The following is a 15,944-nucleotide window of genomic DNA, read 5'->3' on the forward strand; positions in this document are numbered from 1 at the left end:
GGCTCTGCACTTTCCCTCCTCACCTCATACCTGAAAGACCGTACCTACAGGGTGACTTGGAGAGGGTCTGAGTCCGACCCTTGTCAATTAACTACGGGGGTCCCTCAGGGCTCTGTTCTTGGTCCCCTCCTCTTCTCCTTGTACACAAACTCGCTCGGATCAGTCATTAGCCCGCATGGTTTTTCTTACCACTGCTACGCTGACGACACCCAATTAATTCTGTCCTTTCCCCCGCTCAGAGACCCAGGTCGTCGCACGCATCTCTGCTTGTCTAGCTGACATCTCTCAGTGGATGTCTGCTCACCACCTCAAGCTCAACCTTGACAAGACTGAGCTGCTCTTCCTCCCGGGAAAAGATTGTCCAACTCTTGACCTGACAATCAACATCGGCACCTCAGTTGTTTCCCCGACTCAGACTGCAAGGAATCTGGGTGTGACCCTAGATAACAACCTGTCCTTCACTGCAAACATCGCTGCTACAACCCGCTGCTGCAGATACACGCTTTACAACATCAGGAAGATACGTCCCCAGCTGACTCAGAAAGCGACTCAGGTTCTGGTCCAGGCTCTCATCATCTCACGCCTAGACTACTGCAACTCCCTCCTGGCTGGTCTACCTGCATGTGCCATCCGACCTCTGCAGCTCATCCAGAATGCAGCGGCTCGTCTGGTTTTCAACCTTCCTAAATTCTCCCACACCACTCCGCTCCTCCGCTCCCTTCACTGGCTTCCGGTAACTGCTAGAATCCACTTCAAGACACTGGTACTTGCTTACCGTGCTGCGAATGGATCTGGCCCTTCCTACATCCAGGACATGGTTAAACCGTACACCCCAGCGCGTGCACTACGCTCTGCATCAGCCAAACGACTCGTTGCGCCCCTCGCTGCGAGGGGGACCCAAGTTCCCATCGGCAAAAAACACGTGGGTTTGCTATCCTGGCTTCAAGATGGTGGAATGAGCTCCCCATTGACATCAGGACGGCAGATAGCTTGCACATCTTCCGGCGCAAACTGAAAACTCATCTCTTTCGACTCCACTTCGAGCGTTAGAACGATTAACGAAGCACTTTTATACCAATAAAGGACTGGATTACCTAAAGCCAGTTGAGTAGCACTTGAAATGTTTGGCTCTATGAAACCTGATATACTTATATGATTCTGTTTTCTTCAAGGTTGTGTCTTCCTGGTCGAATGTACTTATTGTAAGTCGCTTTGGACAAAAGCGTCAGCTAAATGCAATGTAATGTAATGTAATGTAACATGAGGAAGTGGATACTGATACTGATTTGATGTTGCACCTGGTAATATATATTGCTGACTCACTCATATACTGCTTATAATGTTCACCTGTGGTTCCTCTTCAGTCAAAATATGTACTTTATTATATGTAATATGTAACGTAGAGGCGTAGATGATGATGATAATGATGATAGTTTCAGATAAAGAAATGCCTCATGCATACATTTTATATCACACCCCAAGTAGTTACCCCCATAGCCCAGCCTCCTCCCTGTGGCCTGCCAGGAGCCCCCAGAGCCCAGCCTCCTCAGTAGTTATACACATACCAGTCTCGTCAAAAAAGTGACAGGTGGTGTGACAGGTCACACCTCTCCCTACGTATTAAGCCCCGCCCACTTCCGGCTAAGCCCTGCCCCCATTCCGACTAAGCCCCGCCCCCTCCAGCGGAAGTCCCGCCCCTCCGTAAGCCCCGCCCCTTCCTGCGGATGTCCCGCCCCTACTTCATTTTAAAAATGATAAAAATAAAAATGCTGCCCCTACCGGTCGCCCCCGCTTCCGGTTTTCAAAATAAAATTTGAAAATAATTTTAAAATGATCAAATAAAAAATGCTGCCCCTACCGGTCGCCCCCGCTTCCGGCAAAATAACATGAAATGTAACAAGCAGGAGAAAATAAAATGCTGCCCCCTACGGTTTTACAAAATAATAATTTTATAATGAATCACATATGCATAGGATCAATGTCCCTGCCACCTAGTCACTTCCTGTGCGCCTGTATACAGCAGTATTGACTGTAACTTACAAATACTTGCAAATAACATGAAATATAGCAGCCATATATTTTTAAAAGTACTGTCAATCTCACTAACTCTCTCTCTCTGCTTTTCTCTGCCGTGAAAAGTTTGGTGAACAGTCTGAAGACAAGCTAGGACACGTGTGAGAGAAATCATAAAACCCCCGACATCCTCTACAGGCAAATGGGGGTGAGGGGAGGGGGGAACACACACACACACACACACACACACTTCCCCCGCCCCTCACCCCTCTCCCGTTCAGGATGTTTTCTTTTCAAGTTTTTGTGAAACTGCTAAAGAAGTATCTGTTTTGCAAAAGAGGTTATTTTCAAAAGATCTTATTTAGGTTTTAATAGTGATACCTAAGGGTATTCTCTTTTAGTTGTATGGATTTGTGAACTAATGTGTAATTACTTTTATTAACTATAATTGCACAGGATCATTCTAAGAAGAGTGAGAGGGCTAATGAGCCAGCACCATACCTCCTCTATGCATTTTCTTGACCTGTATCTGATCTTGAAAAACTTGACTCTTTTAAAAAAAGTTATTTTTCATCTATCATTTTCAACCATGCAGCAAGAGATCAAATTTAAGAATAAGTAATAGTTTGTCACGATTTTACGGGAAATAGTCAGTGCGCAATGTCACATCTTAAAGACAGCTTGAACTGGATAAATGGTTAGTCTTTTTTTCAAAACATACCGTACGTTCTGCATGTTAGTATATCTGGTCAATCAATTTAGACCCTACTGCCCTCAATAGGGAAGTCACGCTTTGGGAAGAGGTGTTTCATTTCACAGATCCACCTTGATTTGTTGTTGTGAGGGGTGAAGGAAGAGGGACGGGGGAGGAAAATTCAGAGGATGAAGAAGTAGAAAACATAACTTGTTTTGTAAAACGGTCAGCACATCAGTTTCAAGAAAGACGTTTGCATACATAAAAAAGTGTATCTTACAGTTCCTTTTGTGAGAGAATTACACACAAATCTGCAGAGTGTCACTAAAAAGTTGTAACACAGGGACTGACATTCTGTATGGGGTTTCACACGGACACAAAGTCTACTTCATTATCTACTTTTTCAGCTTTTATACACAAAAGTGTATCTTTCAGTAACTTTCTCAGAGAATTTAAGCATAAATCTGTCAAAGATTCTTAACGAAATCTACGGACACAAAGTACTTCATTATCTACTTTTCAGCTTTTATACACAAAAGTGTATCCTTCAGTAACTTTCTCAGAGAATTTAAGCACGTCAGTTTCAAGAAAGACGACAATAATTAGTAGTTAGACATTTTGGATATCGTGCGTTCTGGCAGTACTATTCCGGTCATTGGGAAACTTTTGGGACCCATTTAAAACCATTTAAAAGAGAAATGTTCTCTGTCGTTCTTAATGCAAAAACAAATCATCTCTACTCCCTTTGGGGTGAAGTCCAGGAATGTTCTCGGGGGGAGTGGACACTTGCTGTTACATGGCATAAAGCTTCTGCAGTGTGCCAATAAATGTATAGTTTCCCTAAAGCTCCATACATTTACACATATTGACTAATGACTCAGCACATGAGGGGTAAATACAAAACAAATCTAAATATCACCAATTATTCCAGAATGTGACTAGAATAGAGTCTAGAGAATGGACCCAGGCTTTGTCTTCAGCCATCAACTAAATAGGGGCGTGCTTTATTGAATCACCAGTATGTTACTCACCATTGAAGACAGTGTTGAGGGGGCAAGCAAAGTTTACTCAGCGGCAGATTGCATGGAAGCAGAAAGGCCTAGCTCAGACACCATGTCTCCAAAGGTTGACTGGGAACTTCCAACCAGTTCCATCACCTGTTTAGCTTGAGGCACAAAGGGAATTTAAACACCATTAAAAATATGGATTACAGAAAAACAATATATGTATTAATGTAGTAAATCGGGTAAGCATTAATAAGGGGGAAATGTGCACGTCTAACCTGAGTCTGGCATGAGCACTTGATCAATAAGGTGGATGACAATGTCCTTCTTGAGCACCATCTTGATGCCATTGACTGTTAAACTCTCGCCATCACAGCCTTGAAATCAAAGTAACGCTTCTAAAAAACATATATTTTAGAAAAGTAATGTTAGTCATGTCAAGTTATCAAGACTGCTGTGTTTCATCGAAACAGTGTTAAGAGTCACAGTCTTTAAGAAAATCTGGTCAGAAAAAGTACTTAACTTTCTACCAGTTGTAAGTTGTCATACATATAAAAAAAAGTAAGAGACTTACTGTTTCCTTTGTGAGAGAATTACACATAAATCTGCAGAGTGTCTGTAAAAAGACTCAAAATCTCCATTGAAATAGCGTTAAAATCAAAAAGTGCCTCTAAAGAAAATGTATTCAGATAAAAGTATTTTATTTTCAGAAATGTTTAAGGTTTTGCATACATAAAAAGTGTATCTTACAGTTCCTTTTGTGAGAGAATTACACACAAATCTGCAGAGTGTCACTAAAAAGTTTTACACAGGGACTGACATTCTGTATGAGGGTTTCACACCTGAGCTGCTGGGGGGAGGGCGTTGAAAAGGGGTGAGTATGTTTGGCTCTCTGGTGTGTTAAGAGTCACAGTCTTAAAGAAAAATCTGGTCAGAAAAAGTACTTAACTTTCTACCAGTTGTAAGTTGTCATACATATAAAAAAAGTAAGAGACTTACTGTTTCCTTTGTGAGAGAATTACACATAAATCTGCAGAGTGTCTGTAAAAAGTCTCAAAATCACAAACTGCAGACGCCTCAAGGAGAGACTTGAAAAGATCCATGCCGAGTGGGGGGAGAAGAAGAAGACTAATAACCAGCAGTTGACTGAAGCCAGGGACTTGTTCGATACATTGACTTTTTTCTTTAAAGTAAAATAAAAATGGGAAACTACTATGCAAAACGCTCTGTATATATTGATCAGAATGTAGTCAATACCCTTTTAATAAGTGTGGTGATGAGGACGATTGAAAACAGAACGAGTAGTGACCCCTGTGTAAACAGAATGGCTGAAGTTTGTAAACTAGAAGACATTTTGGCTATCGTTCGTTCTGGCAGTAATATTCCTGATCATTGGGAAACGATTGTAAACGAAACATTTAAAGTGGTCCTGGAATCTTCATTTTCCGAAACATTCTGTAACATTATCTCAGAAATTAAACAAACATCAAAAGTGTATCATGTGCTCTCAGTGTATGCTCTGTTTGTAGATGTAATGCATCTATGTGCAGAAAGCAGCATACACATGAATATTCTGACTGAAGTGAAAAAACTCCATCACGATATCTCCAGCCATATGGGGAATTCTAAGCTGGAGACGGTCCTGCGGATGTTGCAATCAGTATAACTATTTGATTTTTGTGTGTGAAAAAATAAAAAAGTGTTTTTTACATTTAAAAACTGTTGTCTTCATTATAGTAAGGGGGAGCGTGTCTCATACATGTGTATTACAGTCCTTCTTTTTGTGTTTTTCAGTGTTTTTCTGTGTGTCTGTACACACAAAGCACAAATCATTTAAAACAAACCCTGAATCAAATTTAGAGAGGACCATTAAGAGTCAGAATCTTAATGAAATCTACGGACACAAAGTACTTCATTATCTACTTTTCAGCTTTTATACACAAAAGTGTATCCTTCAGTGACTTTCTCAGAGAATTTAAGCATAAATCTGCCAAATGTTTCAAAAACAGCCTTGTTTCACTGAAATAGCCTCAAAATCACAAACTGCCATTAAGAGTCAGATGCTTTTACGGAATCTAATAAAACAGAGTATTTTCTACAGATGACTCCTCCCACTCAACGCAATAAGTCCCATCCCACTCAGCAAATCATATAAAACTAAGGACCCCCACTAAGACGACCGTTGAAAGTAGCCATGAATCTGAGAAAAACCAAGTCTGATGTAGCCTCCCCTTATTATCACCAGGATAACGGATAGGGCTTAATGACTGGATGTTACAAAGTAGGGGAGAGGATGTTCCCGAAGAAGAGCCCTCCTCTATATCATATCCATGTAAGGTCTTTAGGACAAAAGAGGACCACGATAACATGACATATGAAGAATATCTTTCTTTAAAAGATGGTATTATAGATAATCTTTATAGAAACAGTATATCTCATACCACTCGCCAAGATCGCAAACGACAATTAGCAGAAAAGAAAAGAAAAAGTAAAGAAAAACAAAGAAAAATGAAAAGGAGAAGAAAATGAAAAGCAAACGCAGAATGCGAATGAAAAGAAAAGGACGGAAAACCAAAAAGACAAAACGAAGGAAGGTGAAAAGAAAAAGGAACAAAGTGAAGAAATGTAATGGTGTTGTTGAGTCATTACCGGATCATAATAATCTTATAGATCATCTACCGCTAACCGACTGCTGCGAATGTGTTGAACAAATACCAAAAGCAATGGCAGAGCTTTGCTTCAATATAATGAGAGAAAAAGCACGATACTGTGGAATTGCCCAAATTGGTGACAGTGCCAGAACATGCATTAAAAGACTGTTGGAGGATCTCTATTCTAGTGTCGGTTGTCATTACATCGAAGGATATGCCAAAACGTGTGACGACATAGACAAAGCTTTTGAAGACAATTATATGGTACCTGTCCTTACAGCTAAACAAATCCTACGCCAGGTATTCAACAGACCACAAGAAGCACAAGAAGCCCCAGAAAGGATTACATTCAGAGCTAATAACGGTGAAACCGAAGAAGAAGCAAAGCAGATTATAATCGTTGCGGGTGAAAGGATAGAGAATTTGCATGTGATGTTAATGCATTTATCTGATATAAAAAATGCATTCGTATACTTCCAAGAGACCCCTAAACATCTACTTGGGCAATGTGAATTGAACGATAAACCGATCACTGTCAATGAAACGCGGAGAGAAGCAGCAGTGCAAATCATTAAGTCTATTACCTTGTATGCACTACGACATTAACTTGGTAAAATGTAATGTGTTTTTATGAAAGTGTGTTGAATGTTGTGTTTTCAATTAAACAACCATTACAAAATGAAAATGTGTTTTTTTTTTTTTTTGCTCTCATATATAGTAATAGTATTGTAAACGAAACATTTATAATAAATCTTCGACAGGCTGACACACAGCCTGCAGCCCGTCACCCCGACCCTCAGTATGTGCACTAAAGAATGGGCAAAGATTACGGCTTTTTCGGTTTTCTAACCACCATTAGGCGTCTAAAAAGAGTTGGTTTTACTGGGGCACCATATTGATTTTTGCTCCACCACAAATGGAGTCATTTTCTTGACCATAAGGACCTGAGATGTGCACAAACCTGGTGACCAAATACAAGAAGCATCTGACCTCTGTGCTGACCAACAAGGGTTTCTCCACCAAGTACTAAGACATGTTTTGCAAGGGGATCAAATACTTATTTCCCACAGTTTAAGGCAAATCAATTTTTATCTTTTATATAATGTCAATTTCTGGATTTTCTTTTTGATATTCTTACTCTCATTGTTAAAATAAACCAGTATTTTATTTGTAAGTGGGTACACTTACAAAATATGCAAGGGATCAAATACTTATTTCCTCCACTATATTTGACTCTTCACTTGCTGTAACAAATATGCATTTCCTCTCTGTGGGACGAATAAAGGTATTCTGATAACTCCTCATACATACTCCTTTAAACCATTTTTTAAAAGTTAAGACATTCAATGGTAACCTTGTTAACAGAAGTGGCAATAATAGAGTGATATTGACTTTTAGTGATTTATTTATTATGCACTTTTTCCTGCAGGTGTGGCTTGAGGAAGGAACACAGCGGCGGAGGAAAATGCCACAATGTCAATTGGGGTACATGAGCCAGCCACCTTAGGTATAAAGGCAGGGTTGGGCTTCAGCAACACTCTCGTTTGCCCCGGGGCAAACTGAGTGCACGAAGGATGTACAGGCAATAAGGCTGTAAAACTCCTGAGCTCTGTGAAGTGTTTTCACTTATCTTTTTATGTCTTGAGTATATTGTATGTTGCATTATTGGAGAAGCTTAGGACCCAGGGTTAGGTTTAGGGTTAGGATTTTCATTGCCTAAACAACGCTGTTGTGCATACAGTATGTCAATACAACTTGGTATGTTGAATTGAAACTTGTGTATATGTATAGCAACCAGTGCTGCTATAAGCTGCCATCACGTCTCCCCCTGCCACGGAGCTTATAGCAGCACTGGTTGATTATACTGTTGGACAACATATACACAAGTTTCAATTCAACATACCAAGTTGTATTGACATACTGTATGCACAACAGCGTTGTTTAGGCAATGAAAATCCTAACCCTAAACCTAACCCTGGGTCCTAAGCTGAAATGACTCCATTTGTGGTGGAGCAAAAATCAATATGGTGCCCCAGTAAAACCAACTCTTTTTAGACGCCTAATGGTGGTTAGAAAACCGAAAAAGCCGTAATCTTTGCCCATTCTTTAGTGCACATACTGAGGGTCGGGGTGACGGGCTGCAGGCTGTGTGTCAGCCTGTCGAAGATTTATTATAAATGTTTCGTTTACAATACTATTACTATATATGAGAGCAAAAAAAAAAAAAAACACATTTTCATTTTGTAATGGTTGTTTAATTGAAAACACAACATTCAACACACTTTCATAAAAACACATTACATTTTACCAAGTTAATGTCGTAGTGCATACAAGGTAATAGACTTAATGATTTGCACTGCTGCTTCTCTCCGCGTTTCATTGACAGTGATCGGTTTATCGTTCAATTCACATTGCCCAAGTAGATGTTTAGGGGTCTCTTGGAAGTATACGAATGCATTTTTTATATCAGATAAATGCATTAACATCACATGCAAATTCTCTATCCTTTCACCCGCAACGATTATAATCTGCTTTGCTTCTTCTTCGGTTTCACCGTTATTAGCTCTGAATGTAATCCTTTCTGGGGCTTCTTGTGCTTCTTGTGGTCTGTTGAATACCTGGCGTAGGATTTGTTTAGCTGTAAGGACAGGTACCATATCATTGTCTTCAAAAGCTTTGTCTATGTCGTCACACGTTTTGGCATATCCTTCGATGTAATGACAACCGACACTAGAATAGAAATCCTCCAGCAGTCTTTTAATGCATGTTCTGGCACTGTCGCCAATTTGGGCAATTCCACAGTATCGTGCTTTTTCTCTCATTATATTGAAGCAAAGCTCTGCCATTGCTTTTGGTATTTGTTCAACACATTCGCAGCAGTCGGTTAGCGGTAGATGATCTATAAGATTATTATGATCCGGTAATGACTCAACAACACCATTACATTTCTTCACTTTGTTCCTTTTTCTTTTCACCTTCCTTCGTTTTGTCTTTTTGGTTTTCCGTCCTTTTCTTTTCATTCGCATTCTGGGTTTGCTTTTCATTTTTCTTCTCCTTTTCATTTTTCTTTGTTTTTCTTTACTTTTTCTTTTCTTTTCTGCTAATTGTCGTTTGCGATCTTGGCGAGTGGTATGAGATATACTGTTTCTATAAAGGTTATCTATAATACCATCTTTTAAAGAAAGATATTCTTCATATGTCATGTTATCGTGGTCCTCTTTTGTCCTAAAGACCTTACATGGATATGATATAGAGGAGAGCTCTTCTTCGGGAACATCCTCTCCCCTACTTTGTAACATCCAGTCATTAAGCCCATATCCGTTATCCTGGTGATAATAAGGGGAGGCTACATCAGACTTGGTTTTTCTCAGATTCATGGCTACTTTCAACGGTCGTCTTAGTGGGGGTCCTTAGTTTTATATGATTTGCTGAGTGGGATGGGACTTATTGCGTTGAGTGGGAGGAGTCATCTGTAGAAAATACTCTGTTTTATTAGATTCCGTAAAAGCATCTGACTCTTAATGGCAGTTTGTGATTTTGAGGCTATTTCAGTGAAACAAGGCTGTTTTTGAAACATTTGGCAGATTTATGCTTAAATTCTCTGAGAAAGTCACTGAAGGATACACTTTTGTGTATAAAAGCTGAAAAGTAGATAATGAAGTACTTTGTATTAGTAGATTTCATTAAGATTCTGACTCTTAATGGTCCTCTCTAAATTTGATTCAGGGTTTGTTTGAAATGATTTGTGCTTTGTGTGTACAGACACACAGAAAAACACTGAAAAACACAAAAAGAAGGACTGTAATACACATGTATGAGACACGCTCCCCCTTGCTATAATGAAGACAACAGTTTTTAAATGTAAAAAACACTTTTTTATTTTTTCACACACAAAAATCAAATAGTTATACTGATTGCAACATCCGCAGGACCGTCTCCAGCTTAGAATTCCCCATATGACTGGAGATATCGTGATGGAGTTTTTTCACTTCAGTCAGAATATTCATGTGTATGCTGCTTTCTGCACAGAGATGCATTACATCTACAAACAGAGCATACACTGAGAGCACATGATACACTTTTGATGTTTGTTTCATTTCTGAGATAATGTTACAGAATGTTTCGGAAAATGAAGATTCCAGGACCACTTTAAATGTTTCGTTTACAATCGTTTCCCAATGACCAGGAATAGTACTGCCAGAACGAACGATAGCCAAAATGTCTTCTAGTTTACAAACTTCAGCCATTCTGTTTACACAGGGGTCACTACTCGTTCTGTTTTCAATCGTCCTCATCACCACACTTATTAAAAGGGTATTGACTACATTCTGATCAATATATACAGAGCGTTTTGCATAGTAGTTTCCCATTTTTATTTTACTTTAAAGAAAAAAGTCAATGTATCGAACAAGTCCCTGGCTTCAGTCAACTGCTGGTTATTAGTCTTCTTCTTCTCCCCCCACTCGGCATGGATCTTTTCAAGTCTCTCCTTGAGGCGTCTGCAGTTTGTGATTTTGAGACTTTTTACAGACACTCTGCAGATTTATGTGTAATTATCTCACAAAGGAAACAGTAAGTCTCTTACTTTTTTTATATGTATGACAACTTACAACTGGTAGAAAGTTAAGTACTTTTTCTGACCAGATTTTTCTTTAAGACTGTGACTCTTAAACACACCAGAGAGCCAAACATACTCACCCCTTTTCAACGCCCTCCCCCCAGCAGCTCAGGTGTGAAACCCTCATACAGAATGTCAGTCCCTGTGTAAAACTTTTTAGTGACACTCTGCAGATTTGTGTGTAATTCTCTCACAAAAGGAACTGTAAGATACACTTTTTATGTATGCAAAACCTTAAACATTTCTGAAAATAAAATACTTTTATCTGAATACATTTTCTTTAGAGGCACTTTTTGATTTTAACGCTATTTCAATGGAGATTTTGAGACTTTTTACAGACACTCTGCAGATTTATGTGTAATTCTCTCACAAAGGAAACAGTAAGTCTCTTACTTTTTTTTATATGTATGACAACTTACAACTGGTAGAAAGTTAAGTACTTTTTCTGACCAGATTTTCTTAAAGACTGTGACTCTTAACACTGTTTCGATGAAACACAGCAGTCTTGATAACTTGACATGACTAACATTACTTTTCTAAAATATATGTTTTTTAGAAGCGTTACTTTGATTTCAAGGCTGTGATGGCGAGAGTTTAACAGTCAATGGCATCAAGCTGGTGCTCAAGAAGGACATTGTCATCCACCTTATTGATCAAGTGCTCATGCCAGACTCAGGTTAGACGTGCACATTTTCCCCTTATTAATGCTTACCCGATTTACTACATTAATACATATATTGTTTTTCTGTAATCCATATTTTTAATGGTGTTTAAATTCCCTTTGTGCCTCAAGCTAAACAGGTGATGGAACTGGTTGGAAGTTCCCAGTCAACCTTTGGAGACATGGTGTCTGAGCTAGGCCTTTCTGCTTCCATGCAATCTGCCGCTGAGTACACTTTGCTTGCCCCCTCAACACTGTCTTCAATGGTGAGTAACATACTGGTGATTCAATAAAGCACGCCCCTATTTAGTTGGTGGCTGAAGACAAAGCCTGGGTCCATTCTCTAGACTCTATTCTAGTCACATTCTGGAATAATTGGTGATATTTAGATTTGTTTTGTATTTACCCCTCATGTGCTGAGTCATTAGTCAATATGTGTAAATGTATGGAGCTTTAGGGAAACTATACATTTATTGGCACACTGCAGAAGCTTTATGCCATGTAACAGCAAGTGTCCACTCCCCCCGAGAATATTCCTGGACTTCACCCCAAAGGGAGTAGAGATGATTTGTTTTTGCATTAAGAACAACAGAGAACATTTCTCTTTTAAATGGTTTTAAATGGGTCCCAAAAAGTTTCCCAATGACCGGAATAGTACTGCCAGAACGCACGATATCCAAAATGTCTAACTACTAATTATTGTCGTCTTTCTTGAAACTGACGTGCTTAAATTCTCTGAGAAAGTTACTGAAGGATACACTTTTGTGTATAAAAGCTGAAAAGTAGATAATGAAGTACTTTGTGTCCGTAGATTTCGTTAAGAATCTTTGACAGATTTATGCTTAAATTCTCTGAGAAAGTTACTGAAAGATACACTTTTGTGTATAAAAGCTGAAAAAGTAGATAATGAAGTAGACTTTGTGTCCGTGTGAAACCCCATACAGAATGTCAGTCCCTGTGTTACAACTTTTTAGTGACACTCTGCAGATTTGTGTGTAATTCTCTCACAAAAGGAACTGTAAGATACACTTTTTTATGTATGCAAACGTCTTTCTTGAAACTGACATGCTGACCGTTTTACAAAACAAGTTATGTTTTCTACTTCTTCATCCTCTGAATTTTCCTCCCCCGTCCCTCTTCCTTCACCCCTCACAACAACAAATCAAGGTGGATCTGTGAAATGAAACACCTCTTCCCAAAGCGTGACTTCCCTATTGAGGGCAGTAGGGTCTAAATCGATTGACCAGATATACTAACATGCAGAACGTACGGTATGTTTTGAAAAAAAGACTAACCATTTATCCAGTTCAAGCTGTCTTTAAGATGTGACATTGCGCACTGACTATTTCCCGTAAAATCGTGACAAACTATTACTTATTCTTAAATTTGATCTCTTGCTGCATGGTTGAAAATGATAGATGAAAAATAACTTTTTTTAAAAGAGTCAAGTTTTTCAAGATCAGATACAGGTCAAGAAAATGCATAGAGGAGGTATGGTGCTGGCTCATTAGCCCTCTCACTCTTCTTAGAATGATCCTGTGCAATTATAGTTAATAAAAGTAATTACACATTAGTTCACAAATCCATACAACTAAAAGAGAATACCCTTAGGTATCACTATTAAAACCTAAATAAGATCTTTTGAAAATAACCTCTTTTGCAAAACAGATACTTCTTTAGCAGTTTCACAAAAACTTGAAAAGAAAACATCCTGAACGGGAGAGGGGTGAGGGGCGGGGGAAGTGTGTGTGTGTGTGTGTGTGTGTGTGTGTGTGTGTGTGTGTTCCCCCCTCCCCTCGCCCCCATTTGCCTGTAGAGGATGTCGAGGGTTTTATGATTTCTCTCACACGTGTCCTAGCTTGTCTTCAGACTGTTCACCAAACTTTTCACGGCAGAGAAAAGCAGAGAGAGAGAGTTAGTGAGATTGACAGTACTTTTAAAAATATATGGCTGCTATATTTCATGTTATTTGCAAGTATTTGTAAGTTACAGTCAATACTGCTGTATACAGGCGCACAGGAAGTGACTAGGTGGCAGGGACATTGATCCTATGCATATGTGATTCATTATAAAATTATTATTTTGTAAAACCGTAGGGGGCAGCATTTTATTTTCTCCTGCTTGTTACATTTCATGTTATTTTGCCGGAGGCGGGGACGACCGGTAGGGGCAGCATTTTTTATTTGATCATTTTAAAATTATTTTCAAATTTTATTTTGAAAACCGGAAGCGGGGGCGACCGGTAGGGGCAGCATTTTTATTTTTATCATTTTTAAAATATTTGTAAATTTTATTTTGAAAACCGGAAGTGGGACTTCCGCTGGAGGGGGCGGGGCTTAGTCGGAAGTGGGCGGGGCTTAATAAGTAGGGAGAGGTGTGACCTGTCACACCACCTGTCACTTTTTTGACGAGACTGGTATGTGTATAACTACTCTCCTCCCAAGCAGTCTCTGGGTGCTGTCCATGTATGGCAGGGATATCCTCTCCCACATGGACCATATCAAGGCCAGCATCACCTCCACATTTGGTTCCATCTTAAAGATGGACTCAACCAAAAAGGTCAAACATAACGTGACTGTGTATTTGATTTCCGTGTGTGTTAAACTCTCTTATGAACAATAACATTACAAACTAGTTTTTATTATAAATGTGTTTGGTTATAAATCTGGAAACATTAACTGCTATAGATCATTTCTAATAAATGCCTCAACTTCGCTGTTGTCACGATCCAGATCACAAAGCATCAAAGCAAGATTGAGATGCAGCTCTTCCCTGCTCCACCCTCAGGTCCTCAGGTGGTGTTGCAGCTCTTCCCTGCTCCACCCTCTGGCCCTCAGGTGGTGATGCAGCTGTTCCCTGCTCCACCCTCAGGTCCTCAGGTGGTATTGCAGCTCTTCCCTGCTCCACCCTCAGGTCCTCAGGTGGTGTTGCAGCTCTTCCCTGCTCCACCCTCTGGCCCTCAGGTGGTGATGCAGCGCTTCCCTGCTCCACCTTTGGGCTCCATGATATTTACTCCAGTGAGCTCACAGGTTCCTGTCCTGGTCGCTGCTCCACAGGCTCTGAATGCCAGCCTCTCTCTGCTTTTCCTGCTCCTGCTCCATACAGCCAAACACTGACCCGCAAAGTACTGCCCAACACGTCTGGAGGTGTGGGAGGTTTGGGACAGCGGACCCTGGACACAGCCAGTACAGGGAGTAGTGAACTACATTGTGCCAAAGGAGCAATGGTTGGAGGACATAACAAAATGTATATCCCCCCCACCAGAGGCATGGACACTGGACACTTATTTATGTATATAGTTCGGTGTACAGTTTGATATTTATTTATATATATGATATGTATATATTTTATTAAGTTTATGATAATGTTTATTTGATGTTAAAACCGTGTGTTATTTTGTTATACTGCACCTGAACTACTTTAAATTAAAGGTTTGGTTCTATCAAGTATGTGACTGTCCAATAATTGAGTGGAGTGCTATGTTTAGAATTTCTATAGGTTTTCTCTTTGTTTGTTAAAAGAAATACATTATAACACCAATACCTTCTTAGTTCATATTAAATGTAATGGTTACATTTAAGTATTAAAACATACGGCCTCAGGTCCGATCATACGATAACGAAATCGATCATGGACCTTCTGCCTAGGGTGCTCTGGTACCACGTACACTTATGAGCATCCTTATGTTCGAACATGGTGTTTGTTATGGCCAATCCATGACTAGCACAGAAGTCCAGTAACAAACCACCACTCCGGTTCAGATCAGGGGGGCCGTTCCTCCCAATCACGCCCCTCCAAGTGTCTCCATCATTGCCCACATGTGCGTTGAAGTCTCCCAGCAAGATTAAAGAGTCCCCTTCAGGAGCCCCATACAGGACTCTTTCCAGGGTCTCCAAGAAGGCCGTATACTCTGAACTGCTGTTGGGTGCATAAGCACACACAACAGTCAGAGTTTTCCCCCCCATAACCCACAGGCGTAGGGAGGCGACCCTCTCGTCCACTGGGGTAAACTCCAACAACGAAGCACCCAACCGGGGACTTGTGAGTATCCCCACACCCGCCCGGCGCCTCACACCTTGAGCAACTCCGGAGAAGAATAGAGTCCAACCCATATCCAGAAGTAAGGTTCCAGAGCTGACGCTGTGCGTAGAGGCGAGCCCAACCAGATCCAACTGGTAACGCTCCACCTCCCGCACAAGCTCCGGCTCATTCCCCCCCAGAGAGGTGACGTTCCACGTCCCCAAAGCCAGCTTCTGTCGCCCGGGTCTGGTCCGTCGAGACCCTCTGCTTTCACTGCTACCCT

The sequence above is a fragment of the Gymnodraco acuticeps genome, unplaced genomic scaffold, assembly GCF_902827175.1.
Source record: "Gymnodraco acuticeps unplaced genomic scaffold, fGymAcu1.1, whole genome shotgun sequence".
In the NCBI taxonomy this organism is placed as follows: domain Eukaryota; kingdom Metazoa; phylum Chordata; class Actinopteri; order Perciformes; family Bathydraconidae; genus Gymnodraco; species Gymnodraco acuticeps.